The sequence below is a fragment of the Bos javanicus genome, chromosome 17 (genome assembly GCF_032452875.1).
Source record: "Bos javanicus breed banteng chromosome 17, ARS-OSU_banteng_1.0, whole genome shotgun sequence".
NCBI classification, from domain to species: Eukaryota; Metazoa; Chordata; class Mammalia; order Artiodactyla; family Bovidae; genus Bos; species Bos javanicus.
Window position 1 is genome coordinate 44,235,296 of NC_083884.1, and position 15,762 is coordinate 44,251,057.

General features: G+C 40.4%; 1 long non-coding RNA gene across 1 annotated transcript; it reads left to right on the forward strand.

Moving 5' to 3' along the window:
- Positions 1-658: 658 nt before the first annotated feature.
- LOC133228468 (uncharacterized) lies at positions 659-4,858 on the forward strand. The gene is made up of 3 exons (XR_009730209.1): positions 659-874; positions 1,783-1,924; positions 3,979-4,858. It is a non-coding gene; the product is annotated as an uncharacterized LOC133228468 (long non-coding RNA).
- Positions 4,859-15,762: the final 10,904 nt, after the last annotated feature.

The following is a 15,762-nucleotide window of genomic DNA, read 5'->3' on the forward strand; positions in this document are numbered from 1 at the left end:
GGCTCCTCCGTCCGTGGGATTCTCCAGGCAAGAGTACTGGAGTGGGGTGCCACTGCCTTCTCCTTAAAAGTAACTTTAATAAAAAAAAAACTTTATAACAGCACAAAGTAGTTGTTATATTGAGGCAGGGGACAATGCTAAAACAGAAAATTCCTTAAATGGAAAATTTTAGACCAGCATGAAGCTTCTAGTTTGTCCTTCTTAAATACACAAAAGCAGATAAAAGAAATTATTTGCTTAATAGCTTTGCTGATCCTCTTTCAATGTCAGTGCAAGATGGAACTACCATACAGCTGCCCCTTAGAGACACGAGGGATCAGGTGCTCTGACCTCTCACAATGGAAAAAGTACAGGCTGCCACCTCTGCCTCAAAAAAATGCCCTCACACCAGGGCAGGAAGCTAAAGCAGTTTGGTTGAAATCAAGATTTGAACCCTTTTGAAATCACATTCTGTGATCTCTAATCAAACACAAACTTCCCCCTACATTCTGTTAATCTAAATTTTTGTACAATGAAAATATAAGCACTGTATCTATGAAAAAATTCACATATAAGTGGACTCCTGCAGTTCAAGCCCATGTCATTCAAGGGTGAGGTGTAGTTTAATCTTCTGGTGAATCACTGTTGCAGATATCTAACTTATTAAGCCAAGGTGGGGGAAACAATGTGTGATTTAACGTTAACAAGCTACATCACCTCTTCTTCTGACAGATGGGGCTGCAGAACTTGACTCTTGCTGGAAGCCTCAAGTTCATCAGAAACAGTCGTGGCCCATGTCCTTGAGGTTTGCTTCTAAGGTTAAGGTTCCATAGCAAGTGGAGAAACCTTCAATTGCCTTAGTGGAGTAAGAAGGACTAAGCAAATCTCTAGTACAGTAAGTACCTACATACAAACTTTCGAGTTGTGAACTTCCAAAGATGCAAATATGCCCCTGTATGCCAGCTGTTGTACTGTACTACTGAACTTTTCAAGGTACTGCACTGTAAGATTAAAAATGTTTTCTTTATTGAGTGTATGCTTTTTTATGTATTGTTTGTGTGAAAAGTATTATAAACCAATTTCAGTGCAGTGCTATAGAGTCGATCGTGTTAGTTGGGTACCTGGGCTAACTTTGTTGGACTTAGAAACAAATTGGACTTTCTCTCGGAACAGAACTCATTCATTTGTAGGGAACTTACTGTGAAACACATCCCTTCACATCCTCTGACATAGCTTTAGATTTTAGTAACCACACTGAAACATTAGATCACTCCAAATATATCTTTTGAGCATTTCTGTGCCTGCCAGGAAGAACCATAGTTCTATGGAAGGGCATATGCTCCTCTGCAGTGGTTGAAGTCAGAAATGATGAAAAAGAAAAGGAAAGTTTGTGGTGAGGAAGGAAGTTAAGCTGGAGCAGGAGTAGAGAACAAGGAAATGAGCTCGGGAGATGTGAGGGAGGAAAGAGAAGAACACACTGAAGGAAGGGACCTGTTGGTGAAAGAAGAGGAAGGAAAACAAAAGCAGAAAATGCAGAGAAAGGAGGAAAGGCAGAAAGAAGTTTAAAGTGGCAGTGATGAGATGGGAGTGTTATCTGTGTGTGGATGGAAGGTGTGCCCTTTCCCACGGGGGCTGAGCCTTTCCTATGATTGACAAAGGGGGCATTTTCCACCCTTTTCTGGGGGTCTGTGCCCAGGAAGCTCCTGAAGACCCTTCTGTCCTGGGTCCTGGGGTCTGGGCACCTTCCTCACAGGGATGTTTTAAACCAAAGTATACAACTGAAAGATTGTGCTTCATCAACAGGAACCTTGCTGGGCTGAGAAGGAACCTCTCCTGCAGCCAAAGAGGGAGTAAGCAGAGGTCCCAGACCTCAGACCTGCCCTCTCACACCAGATCTTCTCTTCTGAGAAAAAGAGGAACCACCTATTGCAAATGGGCAGCAAAGGTATCTCATTTTTGCTGTGCTTTGGAGTAATATCCATAATAATATTAAAAGGATTTAACAGTAAAGAACTAAAGGCAGTTATGAATATCCAGTCTCTACTTCTATGCTGTACGCATTGTAGTGTCCATGAAAGGTTTTACCAAATTTAGGAAAACACTCACATTAGATCCAAAACTCATCATCGGCAAGTTGCCTTTATTCTTGTATGAAGAACTTGACCTTGATCAGTCTTAGAGAAAAAAATAAACAGAATATTTTCAAGCTCTGGCATGAGAACATAGCAGTTGTCATGTATCTGTGATCCAGAATTTCGGGGCTGGCAAAAAAATGACATTCTCTTTTATCTGATTTACTGATAAGCATTAACAAAATTTTCTCACACTAATTAGGTCTTATCAGGACAAGAATTTTAAAAATGACATTAAGTTATAGTCATCACATGGGGCCTTTTTTAAATTAATAAATCTTAAGTAAGTAATATGTTGAAAAATTAAACATGTGCATTTTTAAAGAATCTGAAATAGAATATATAACTGAGTCGTGTTATTGAACACCTGAAACTAACACAACATTGCAAATCAACTACACTTCAATAAAAAATTAAATTAAAAAAAGAAAAAACTAACAACTCATGTATGCAGCAGCTGTTGAACTTAGTCTGTGCCCCTGTTCAAACTTCAGTGAGACAAAGCTGTTCACTTCCCTAAGCACAGCTGTCTGGATTGCATGGACAACTCATATCATTCTGAGTTGAGTTTTGTTTGTGTCTCCTAAGTTATTTGATATTCACTGAGACTTAGAAATATTCCAAAAATCATTTCCCTGTAAATCATCTTCCTGACAAGTGTTGATCTGCCTGCCTATCCTTTCTGCATATGATCTCCTGTGAGCATCAGCACTCTTTCCTGGCTGGACTTGCAGAGACAGAAAAGTGAGACAAAGTGCCCTTTTCTTTCCAATTAATGAAGCGAGCCTTCTCAGTCTTTCCCATTAATTTTGAGAACAGACCCCATAAATAAACACCTCACATTTCCTTCCCGGTAGTCATTTAAGCCTGGGTACAAAATGCAGCTTCTGATAAGCTTTTCATAAGACTATGAAATCTTTCATGGATCACAGAGTCATAGTTACCTTGAATAATATGGATTCTCTTTATCTTAGAAATGAAGAAAATGAGAACTAACTTAATTCTATGAACCCCTCCATGATTTTGGATTCGGTCCTCAAATTGGATATGATGCTACTGAACATTCAAATAGATTGTTTACCAAAAATATATGCCTGTACATTCTTTTGATAGTTAATAAGATTTCACATCTGACATTTGTGTGAAAATTAAAAGCCTAAGATGACATTTAATAAGTGAATTGCTTATTTTTATAATATGAAGAAGCAGTTGTTGCTGTTTAATCACTAAGTCTTGTCTGACTCTCTTGCAACCCCATGGACTGTAGCCCACCAGGTTCCTCTGTCCATGGGATTCTCCAGACAAGAATACTGGAATAGGTTGCCATTCCCTTCTCCAGGGGATCTTCCCAACCCAGGGGTCAAACCCATCACTCCTGCATTGGCAGATGGATTCTTTACCACTGAGCCACCAGAAAAGCCCATGATGAAGCAGAGCTATGTTCAAAATCATGTCTGGCCAGAAGTGTCGCCCTTGACAATAGACCCATTGTATTAAGTTCATTATTTCACTGTGGCCTGTGCTGGACAAAAAGAAAGGGTGAGAGGAGCAGAACATGGCCTAAGGATTCTAATGTTGGTGATGAGATGCTAGCTTTGTGTTCTCTCCTGTCAGAAGCACTACTCGGGAAAAAATGTTATCATCTCAGCAGCAATGTTCCAGGTCCACAGTGTTTAGGAATGAGAGAGATTGCATCAGAAGGAGAGACTGGGTCCTAATCGGACACAAAATCTTGCTTTTTCTGACACTTGGGGCTAAGACATGAAAATGTGTTTCTGCAGACAGGAGACACCTCTACTTCCCACATCTGTCTGCATGGAGATTTTGGAGAAGGTGAAATCATACCCACCAAAATCACTGTGTCCAGTTTGGCTTTCAGGGTTAGATGGATGTGTCCTCCCAAGAGGCAACCTTGGGGTGGGGCTCCTTTGATGGATATGTCACAGAATGCAGGACAGTTCATGAGTAAGTGAGTATACTTGAAACCCTCTCTTTACTCATCTCTTCTATGAGCCTCTGCCAAAACCATAATTATATACTCTGTCTTATTTACATAAAATAACAGTGTATCTAGCCATGCCTCAAAACCTGAAATGTATTTAGGGATACACCCAGTTTTCTGTGGTTTTTGTTCTAAGAGTACAAAGACTTGAGGGTCAGAGATGTGGATTCCTAGGGCTGGATTCCTGGGTGGATGGTGATTGGCTTCCTTGAAGAGGTGGTGTTTGTAAGGGTCTGCTTAGCCAAAGGATCTGGAAAACATGAAGTTCCCCAAGACCAATCACCTCAAAAGCATGAAGTTCTGTTTTTTCTGCTTTTTTCCTTTCAAAGGGTTTCAGAGTAACCAAATAGTACCAGTTGCAGGAGTTTTCATTGTTTTAAGTATTTCAACTAATAATTGTGAAAGAAATGAGATAATAAAAAATCACAAATTTCAGGCTTTTAGTGAAATATATGATGCAGTAAACAACAAATATCTGCCAAGCTAAGGCCCAGAGGAGAAGTTCTCATGATGAGAAAGCAGGTGTGACCTCACAGGTCCTGAGTGTGGATCTGCCTTTTGCTGTGCAGCCCTCATCGTTTTCCCATTCTCTCCCAAATTCTCCTCACGGCACATCCTTGTCTGTCCTGCTCTCCTTCCTTCCTTCCTTCCTCTGTCCTTCCTCATCTTCTAATAACTGCTTACTGAGACCATGTTGGAACCAGCACTGAGAAACAAGAAATTCCAAGTCCTGTCCTTTGTTTCATTCTTGAGAGCCAGTGTTGAATAGAGAAGCACAAGACCAGGTTGGCACACCAGGTCCATCACTTTCAAGCTGAGGGATTTCAAACCAGTGAGTGAAGCCCTCTGAGCTTGAGCTTTCCATTTCTCAGATTTATTGTGTCGGTAAGTGAGAGAGAACTGTAGAGCACCTAGAATAAACAGCAGCACATTGTAAGCACTCGAGGGACCCACCATCACTATGCATCAACGCAGGTGTGATTGACTGTCTTCTCCAGGATCTGTGAATCCCAGCCAAAGGTAGCAGTTACGTCTTTAAATCTGGAGGAGAGTTCAAGAGGGAGACCTTCGAAAATGGTCCTAGTATTCCAACACTGTGATACACTGCTAAGTTGATTTTTCAAAAGACTTACATCCAAAATTCACCCTAGTGCTAATCTCAGGTGGCCTCAGTTCAGTTCAGTCATTCAGTCATGTCCACCTTTTTGCAACCCTGTGGACTGTAGCACACCAGGCTTCCCTGTCCATCACCAACTCCTAGAGCTTACTCAAACTCATGTCTATCATGTTGGTGATGCCATCCAACCATCTCATTCTCTGTTGTCCCCTTCTCCTCTTGCCTTCAATCTTTCCCAGCATCAGGGTCTTTTCCAAGGAGTCAGTTCTTCATATCAGGTGGCCAAAGTATTGGAATTTCAGCTTCAGCACCAGTCCTTCCAATGAATATTCAGGACTCATTTCCTTTAGGATGGACTGGCTGGATCTCCTTGCAGTCCAAGGGACTCTAAAGTGTCTACTCTAACACCAGAGTTCAAAACCATCAATTCCTTGGCACTCAGCCTTCTTTATAGTCCAACTCTCACATTCATACACGACTACTGGAAAAACCATAGCTTTGACTAGATGGATCTTTGTTGGTAAAGTAATGTCTCTGCTTTTTAATATGCTGTCTAGGTTGGTCATAGCTTTTCTTCCAAGGATCAAGCATCTTTTAATTTCATGGCTGCAGTCACCATCTGCAGTGATTTTGGAGCCCCCAAAATTAAAGTCTCTCACTGCTTCCTTGTTTCCCTACCTATTTGCTGTGAAGTGCTGTACTCAATATGCCAGCAAATTTGGGAAACTGAACAGTGGCCACACGACTGGAAAAGGTCAGTTTTCATTCCAATCCCAAAGAAAGGCAATGCCAAAGAATGCTCAAATGACCACACTATTGCACTGATCTCACACGCTAGTAAAGTAATGCTCAAAATTCTCCAAGCCAGGCTTCAGCAATATGTGAACCGTGAACTTCTTGATGTTCAAGCTGGTTTTAGAAAAGGCAGAGGAACCAGAGATCAAATTGCCAACATCTGCTGGATCATGGAAAAAGCAAGAGAGTTCCAGAAAAACATCTATTTCTGCTTTATTGACTATGCCAAGCCTTTGACTGTGTGGATCACAATAAACTGTGGAAAATTCTGAAAGAGATGGGAATACCAGACCACCTGATCTGCCTCTTGAGAAACCTATATGCAGGTCAGGAAGCAACAGTTAGAACTGGACATGGAACAACAGACTGGTTCCAAATAGAAAAAGGAGTACATCAAGGTTGTATATTGTCACCCTGCTTATTTAACTTATATGCAGAGTACATCATGAGAAACGCTGGGCTGGAAGAAACACAAGCTGGAATCAAGATTGCTGGGAGAAATATCAATAACCTCAGATAAACAGATGACACCACCCTTATGGCAGAAAGTGAAGAGGAACTCAAAAGCCTCTTGAAGAAAGTGAAAGTGGAGAGTGAAAAAGTTGGCTGAAAGCTCAACATTCAGAAAATGAAGATCATGGCACCTGGTCCCATTACTTCATGGGAAATAGATGGGGAAACAGTGGAAACAGTGTCAGACTTTATTTTTTGGGGCTCCAAAATCACTGCAGATGGTGACTGCAGCCATGAAATTAAAAGACGCTTACTCCTTGGAAGGAAAGTTATGACCAACCTAGATAGCATATTCAAAAGCAGAGACATTACTTTGCCAACAAAGGTCCATCTAGTCAAGGCTATGGTTTTTCCTGTGGTCATGTATGGATGTGAGAGTTGGACTGTGAAGAAGGCTGAGCGCCCAAGAATTGGTGCTTTTGAACTGTGGTGCTGGAGAAGACTCTTGAGAGTCCCTTGGACTGCAAGGAGATCCAACCAGTCCCTTCTGAAGGAGATCAGCCCTGGGATTTCTTTGAAAGGAATGATGCTAAAGCTGAAACTCCAGTACTTTGGCCACCTCATGCGAAGAGTTGACTCATTGGAAAAGACTCTGATGCTGGGAGGGATTGGGGGCAAGAGGAGAAGGGGACAACAGAGGATGAGATGGCTGGATGGCATCACTGACTCGATGGACGTGAGTCTGAGTGAACTCCGAGAGTTGGTGTTGGACAAGGAGGCCTGGTGTGCTGTGATTCATGGGGTCTCCAAGAGTCGGACACGACTGAATGACTGAACTGAACTGGACTGATGGGACCAGATGCCATGATCTTAGTGGCCTCAGCCTTCAGCAATTTGAAGCAGGGTTCAGTTCCCAGCCAGAGATTGAGGTCGGGTCATGGCTGTGAGAGCACTGAATTCTAGCCACTAGACCAGTGGTCAGTCAGTGATAAGACCCTGTTTCTTTGGCTTTGCAGAAAAAAAACTTCCACAAAGATGGAAACTGGTGAAAGAAGTAAATTATTTAATAGGAGTAAAAACACTACAGTATATGTGGATAGACACATGCTGTAGGATATGTGTGGATAGGCAGGCTCAGAGAGAGTCGCTGAGTCATGTGCTCATTGACAATTTGAAATACTTTCATGGGGCATTTCTTCTGGGTTTCCTTTGACCAGTCATTTTGATTTGCCTGGTGCAGAGTCCATATTTGGTGTGTCTCAGGATCCTCCCACGTGTGTCCATGCATCTCTCAGCCAAGATTGATTCCACGAAAGAGGCCTATACGTAGTATCTCTTAGCATCACTCCTCTTTTGACCTCCAAGGAGTCTTTCTGCACATGTGTAGTCAGGAAGGTCTCTGACTCTGAGAATAAGAAACATGTGGTCTCTTGTCTTCTATCTAGGCGGGGCCCAGCCTCCTCTTTCAGTTTTTTGGTTTTGTTTTTTTTTTTTGCTTTTTAATTTTATTTTATTTTTAAACTTTACATAATTGTATTAGTTTTGCCAAATATCAAAATGAATCTGCCACAGGTATACATGTGTTCCCCATCCTGAACCCTCCTCCCTCCTCCCTCCCCATACCATCCCTCTGGGTCGTCCCAGTGCACTAGCCCCAAGCATCCAGTATCGTGCATCGAACCTGGACTGGCATCTCATTTCATACATGGTATTTTACATGTTTCAATGCCATTCTCCCAAATCTTCCCACCCTCTCCCTCTCCCACAGAGTCCATAAGACTGTTCTATACATCAGTGTCTCTTTTGCTGTCTCGTACACAGGGTTATTGTTACCATCTTTCTAAATTCCATATATATGTGTTAGTATACTGTATTGGTGTTTTTCTTTCTGGCTTACTTCACTCTGTATAATAGGCTCCAGTTTCATCCACCTCATTAGAACTGATTCAAATGTTTTCTTTTTAATGGCTGAGTAATACTCCATTGTGTATATGTACCACTGCTGTCTTATCCATTCATCTGCTGATGGACATCTAGGTTGCTTCCATGTCCTGGCTATTATAAACAGTACTGCAATGAACATTGGGGTACACGTGTCTCTTTCCCTTCTGGTTTCCTCAGTGTGTATGCCCAGCAGTGGGATTGCTGGATCATAAGGCAGTTCTATTTCCAGTTTTTTAAGGAATCTCCACACTGTTCTCCATAGTGGCTGTAGTAGTTTGCATTCCCACCAACAGTGTAAGAGGGTTCCCTTTTCTCCACACCCTCTCCAGCATTTATTGTTTGTAGACTTTTGGATCACAGCCATTCTGACTGGTGTGAAATGGTACCTCATAGTGGTTTTGGTTTGTATTTCTCTGATAATGAGTGATGTTGAGCATCTTTTCATGTATTTGTTAGCCATCTGCATATCTTCTTTGGAGAAATGTCTATTTAGTTCTTTGGCCCATTTTTTGATTGGGTCATTTATTTTTCTGGAGTTGAGCTGTAGGAGTTGCTTGTATATTTTTGAGATAAGTTGTTTGTCAGTTGCTTCATTTGCTATTATTTTCTCCCATTCTGAAGGCTGTCTTTTCACCTTGCTAATAGTTTCCTTTGATGTGCAGAAGCTTTTAAGGTTAATTAGGTCCCATTTGTTTATTTTTGCTTTTATTTCCAATATTCTGGGAGGTGGGTCATAGAGGACCCTGCTGTGATGTACATCGGAGAGTGTTTTGCCTATGTTCTCCTCTAGGAGTTTTATAGTTTCTGGTCTTACGTTGAGATCTTTAATCCATTTTGAGTTTATTTTTGTGTATGGTGTTAGAAAGTGTTCTAGTTTCATTCTTTTACAAGTGGTTGACCAGATTTCCCAGCACCACTTGTTAAAGAGATTGTCTTTAATCCATTGTATATTCTTGCCTCCTTTGTCAAAGATAAGGTGTCCATATGTGCGTGGATTTATCTCTGGGCTTTCTATTTTGTTCCATTGATCTATATTTCTGTCTTTGTGCCAGTACCATGCTGTCTTGATGACTATGGCTTTGCAGTAGAGCCTGAAGTCAGGTAGGTTGATTCCTCCAGTTCCATTCTTCTTTCTCAAGATCGCTTTGGCTATTCGAGGTTTTTTGTATTTCCATACAAATTGTGAAATTATTTGTTCTAGCCCTGTGAAGAATACCGTTGGTAGCTTGATAGGGATTGCATTGAATCTATAAATTGCTTTGGGTAGTATACTCATTTTCACTATATTGATTCTTCCAATCCATGAACATGGTATATTTCTCCATCTATTAGTGTCCTCTTTGATTTCTTTCACCAGTGTTTTATAGTTTTCTATATATAGGTCTTTGGTTTCTTTAGGTAGATATATTCCTAAGTATTTTATTCTTTCCATTGCAATGGTGAATGGAATTGTTTCCTTAATTTCTCTTTCTGTTTTCTCATTATTAGTGTATAGGAATGCAAGGGATTTCTGTGTGTTGATTTTATATTCTGCAACTTTACTATAGTCATTGATTAGTTCTAGTAATTTTCTAGTGGAGTCTTTAGGGTTTTCTGTGTAGAGGATCATGTCATCTGCAAATAGTGAGAGTTTCACTTCTTCTTTTCCAGTTTGGATTCCTTTTATTTCTTTTTCTGCTCTGATTGCTGTGGCCAAAACTTCCAAAACTATGTTGAATAGTAATGGTGAAAGTGGGCACCCTTGTCTTGTTCCTGACTTTAGAGGAAATGCTTTCAATTTTTCACCATTGAGGATAATGTTTGCTGTGGGTTTGTCATATATAGCTTTTATTATGTCGAGGTATGTTCCTTCTATTCCTGCTTTCTGGAGAGTTTTTATCATAAATGGGTGCTGAATTTTGTCAAAGGCTTTCTCTGCTTCTATTGAGATAATCATATGGGTTTTATTTTTCAATTTGTTAATGTGGTGTATTACATTGATTGATTTGCGGATATTGAAGAATCCTTGCATCCCTGGGATAAAGCCCACTTGGTCATGGTATATGATCTTTTTAATGTGTTGTTGGATTCTGATTGCTAGAACTTTGTTAAGGATTTCTGCATCTATGTTCATCAGTGATATTGGCCTGTAGTTTTCTTTTTTTGTGGGATCTTTGTCAGGTTTTGGTATTAGGGTGATGGTGGCCTCATAGAATGAGTTTGGAAGTTTACCTTCCTCTGCAATTTTCTGGAAGAGTTTGAGCAGGATAGGTGTTAGCTCTTCTCTAAATTTTTGGTAGAATTCAGCTGTGAGGCCGTCTGGACCTGGGCTTTTGTTTGCTGGAAGATTTTTGATTACAGTTTCAATTTCCGTGTTTGTGATGGGTCTGTTAAGGTTTTCTATTTCTTCCTGGTCGAGTTTTGGAAAGTTGTACTTTTCTAAGAATTTGTCCATTTCTTCCACATTGTCCATTTTATTGGCATAGAATTGTTGATAGTAGTCCCTTACGATCCTTCGTATTTCTGTGTTGTCTGTTGTGATCTCTCCATTTTCGTTTCTAATTTTATTGATTTGATTTTTCTCCCTTTGTTTCTTGATGAGTCTGGCTAATGGTTTGTCAATTTTATTTATCCTTTCAAAGAACCAGCTTTTGGTTTTGTTGATTTTTGCTATGGTCTCTTTTGTTTCTTTTGCATTTATTTCTGCTCTAATTTTTAAGATTTCTTTCCTTCTACTAACCCTGGGGTTCTTCATTTCTTCCTTTTCTAGTTGCTTTAGGTGTAGAGTTAGGTTATTTATTTGACTTTTTTCTTGTTTCTTGAGGTGTGCCTGTTTTGCTATGAACTTTCCCCTTAGGACTGCTTTTACCGTGTCCCACAGGTTTTGGGTTGTTGTGTTTTCATTTTCATTCATTTCTATGCAAGTTTTGATTTCTTTCTTGATTTCTTCTGTGATTTGTTGGTTATTCAGCAGCGTGTTGTTCAGCCTCCATATGTTGGAATTTTTAATAGTTTTTCTCCTGTAATTGAGATCTAATCTTACTGCATTGTGGTCAGAAAAGATGCTTGGAATGATTTCTATTTTTTTGAATTTACCAAGGCTAGCTTTATGGCCCAGGATGTGATCTATCCTGGAGAAGGTTCCATGTGCGCTTGAGAAAAAGGTGAAATTCATTGTTTTGGAATGAAATGTCCTATAGATATCAATTAGGTCTAACTGGTCTCTTTCAGTTCTTGTGCCATCCTTGTCTTGGAGTGTTGGTCCACAGGGGATAAATCTCCAATTGCTTTACCCTGCACCAGGGCCCATCTACCTTCTGCCTCAGTGCCTTTTACCCAAAGATGATTCATGTAAAGAAAGTAAGAGTTATATTCAAGTCAGTCTTTTTTTTTTTTTTAACTGAATGCTTTTGGTCAAAGGCTACTGCCTAAAACTTTCCAAGGGAAATGAATTACAGACTTAAAACTAATGTTGCAACAAAAATAGAAGTGAAGTTTTTCCTCTCCTGAGAACAAGGAAAGGAAAGGGGAGCAGTGAAAAGACTAAAGAAGAAACATAAATGGACCTGGAGAAGTTAATCACTCCTAGCTTTGCTTTTGGAGAAGGCAATGGCAACCCACTCCAGTACTCCTGCCTGGACAATCCCATGGACAGAGGAGCCTGGTAGGCTGCAGTCCATGGGGTTGCTAAGAGTCGAACACGACTGAGCATCTTCACTTTCACTTTTCACTTTCATGCATTGGAGAAAGAAATGGCAACCCACTCCAGTGTTCTTGCCTGGAGAATCCCAGGGACGGGGGAGCCTGCTGGGCTGCAATCTATGGGGTCGCATAGAGTCGGACACGACTGAAGAGACTTAGCAGCAGCAGCAGATTTGCTTTAACTGTTACTACTCTGCAGAGTTTGTAACAAGATTAGTATTTCACAAAGCTAACCTAACACTCCCTGACACTATGCAAAGCTAACCTACCACTCCCTGACACTACACTATCCTGTACCTGCTGCTTACTTTCCCCACACTCCCTTTGCAGACCACTCTTTGTAGCTTTTTGTATTTCAGAAAAAATGTTGCAGAGTGATAAACATAGAGACAAAGGACCCAATTACTGGACTACTTGACGCCAGCTCTGACCGTTTGAAAGTAATGCAGGAAGAAGAATTCAAGATTCTCACTACTTTGTTCCTTATCACATACCCCAGACTGCAAGCCCCACCTATATAATTCCCTCAGATTCCTCAAAGTGGGGCACAGTTCTTGAGATGCTAGCCTGAGGTGTTCTCTCACCCATCTTTCTATTTGCTCTAAAACCTTGTCTCCATATTTTTATTTAGCATCAGTGGAGAGGGAGCCAGGATTTTGGCAGTAACACTAAGAAGCTACAAAGTTCAAAATATAATGGAATTCTACCATGCCACTGAATATGAATGTCTGCTAGGTAACAATATTGGTTTCATATAGAGTAGTGAATATAATATTATTCTTAATTTCATTTTTAAAACATGGCAGACCATATCAACTTTTGCTACTAGAGATGTCAAATACAGCTCCAGTTTATGGTTTCATAATTCATAATATGACAGAATGAGTTACTTCTTAATTAAGGAAATTAATGAGTCTACATCTTGAGAGTTAAATGGTACTGACCGTATTTCACAATGTATATGAGGGACAGTATTAGATACTAGTAGCAGTGGCTTGATAAGAAAACAATGTTTTTTAATGTCCTAAGTGTGATCTGGTAAAGGAGTAAGTGTGAGGCAGACTGTTCCATGTTCTAACCCCTCCTTCTCACAGAACAGTTACCTGCACTACCATGTCTTCTGACTTTGTTTAACTTCAGTAACTTTATCCATAAAATGGAAATAATATTGAGAAATGGAATATTTCCTGCCATATCAGTGAACAAAGAATGTCACAATCCTTAGCAGTTGCAGCCACCACAGATAGTGAGCTGGTGAGCCCTGAGGGGACTCAGGAAGGAAAGAACACCTGCCATCCAGCAGCCATCAGACTGCAGCCACTCCCCATAGTAAGCTCTGTGGAACTCAGGTTGTGAAAACACAAGATCCTGGCCCCAGAGAGCTGAGGTGCACATCAAAGGAATGACTTCAGTGAGTCCAGACTCTTGCATCTTCCCGTACATAGAAAACACTAAATTCCTTGACTTGAGATGTCTGATTTTCTTGAGTGCTCACAGTGGCTCAGAGGGTAAAGCCTCTGCCTGCAATGCAGGAGACCTGGGTTCAATCCCTGGGTCGGGAACATCCCCTGGAGAAGGAAATGGCAACCCACTCCAGTACTCTTGCCTGGCAAATCCTATGGACAGAGAAGCCTGGTAGGCTACAGACCATGGGGTTGCAGAGTCGGACATGACTGAGTGACTTCACTTTCACTTTGTTCCAAATACCTGCCCTTTGTTGCAAAAACTCCTGTGTAACCTGGCTCCCTCCCCTCACCTCCTGGGAACAGTTCTCTTAGGATTACTTGACATGTTGCCTCCTAGGCTTAAAATCCTCAGTATGTCCACTGAATAAAATATACCTCTCAACTTTTAGGTTGTGCATTTATTTCTCAGTTGACATTAGATTACCAATTTGTTTTAAAAGGATACAACCCAGGGACAACCAACAGAAAATGTGCACAGGGTGAGGTTTGGGCAAAGGGCTTGGGGCTTCCAGACCCTCTCCAGACACAAGCTCTCCCAGAATCTTCACATGTTCCCTGACCAGGAAGCTCTTGCTACTTCATCCTTCTGTGTTTGTACAGAGGCTTTGTCAGATAGATATGACTGATTACATCTTCCACTGGTGACCTCCACCTCTAAGCCCTCTCCCCTCCCTGGAGGTCAGGGCATGGGACTGAACATTCCAGGCTTCTAAACACAAAGTTGATTCTCTTGGCAACCAGCCACCACACTTAGGTTACCTAAGGTCAGTCCAAAATCCACCTCATTAACAAATAAAGGGCACCTTTGTTGTTTTTATCACTTAGGAAATTCCAAAGGTTTTGTGCCAAAATACCAAATATATATTTGTTATTATAAGTCACAATATCACAAGTAGATACCCCTAAAGTAATTGGAGAGAATGCCCCATTTACTAATACGTATACTAAGTACCAATATAACAATGTAACGAGTACTGATGTAGCATATGTATAAAATAGCTGCTGAGGTCATTTGATGCTATTATACTGAAAGAATTAATGAAAGTAAACGTAATGAAAATAACTATTTAAGGATAAGAATGAAGTTTCATGGAGATGAAGCTTTGACAATTTAAGGCTCCCAAAACCGAGAGCAGGATGGATGTTCTATAATTCATGAAAATAGGACTCTTATCATCTGCCTGCCAGACTGAAAGAAATGACATATAATGAATTTGTCTTCCTTGTTCTTTTGCAGTGTTTCAAAGCCTTATCTCAAAGACAATATATGCAGCTGCTTTTAGTCAACCTACTGATTAAAGGAAGGAAAGCCAAAGTTACAAATATTTAAAGCGTGTGTCCCCAAATTTGGAAACTCATTTTGCGTTACACAGATCAGACTCTGCCCTGCTCTGCCCCAATGCTGTTATCAACACTGCTGCTTCCTTGCTGGAAGAAAAGTCGGCTATGCTCTTCTCTTCTCATATTATGAAGTGTGATGCACTTTAAAAGATAAATAGAAGAAAATTTTGACAAAAATAGTACCAATCACTTATCACCAATTAGTTATTAGTATATCACATATCTACTTGTTAAAAGGACTGGAATGGAAACATCTTATGTAAGGATGAAAATATACGAATAGCTAAGGGTATCAAAGTGTCAAAAAAAATAGTCCTCTAACAGGAAAAGTAGTGAATTCCAATTTGTAATTACTGGATGTGCCTGAATTGTTAGTAACCAGGCAAATGGCAACAAACTGGTCCAGGTTCCTGGCTGCCATTGCATGATATTCCCAGGCCACCACTTGGGAGTCTAGAAAACAAGTCTCTCCTAAGAGACAACTTTTTTATGAGTTCCTATTGTACATATTCACTACTGTGAGGTGTTTATCTCACAGCAGGTATTTCTGAACATTTATGGGTAAATCCTTTTTACTTTTGCCTCTTACTCTCCTCACCCCTCTGTAAAGTTGATTATGGCACTCTCTTCAAGGGCTTCCTTATTTGATAGAGAAACTGGCTTTTCCCTGAAGAGTTTTGATTACTTTCCAGTCAAGAGGAAAGTAATGAGTTATTTCATAAAAAATGGCAAGAATAATTGAGATTCCAAAACTAAATGCATGATTCACATCATTTATTGTGTAAAATAAATTTACACAAGCTAACTTAGAGTTGATAATAACTGCTCTGCTTATCGTCAAGTCAAGTGTGA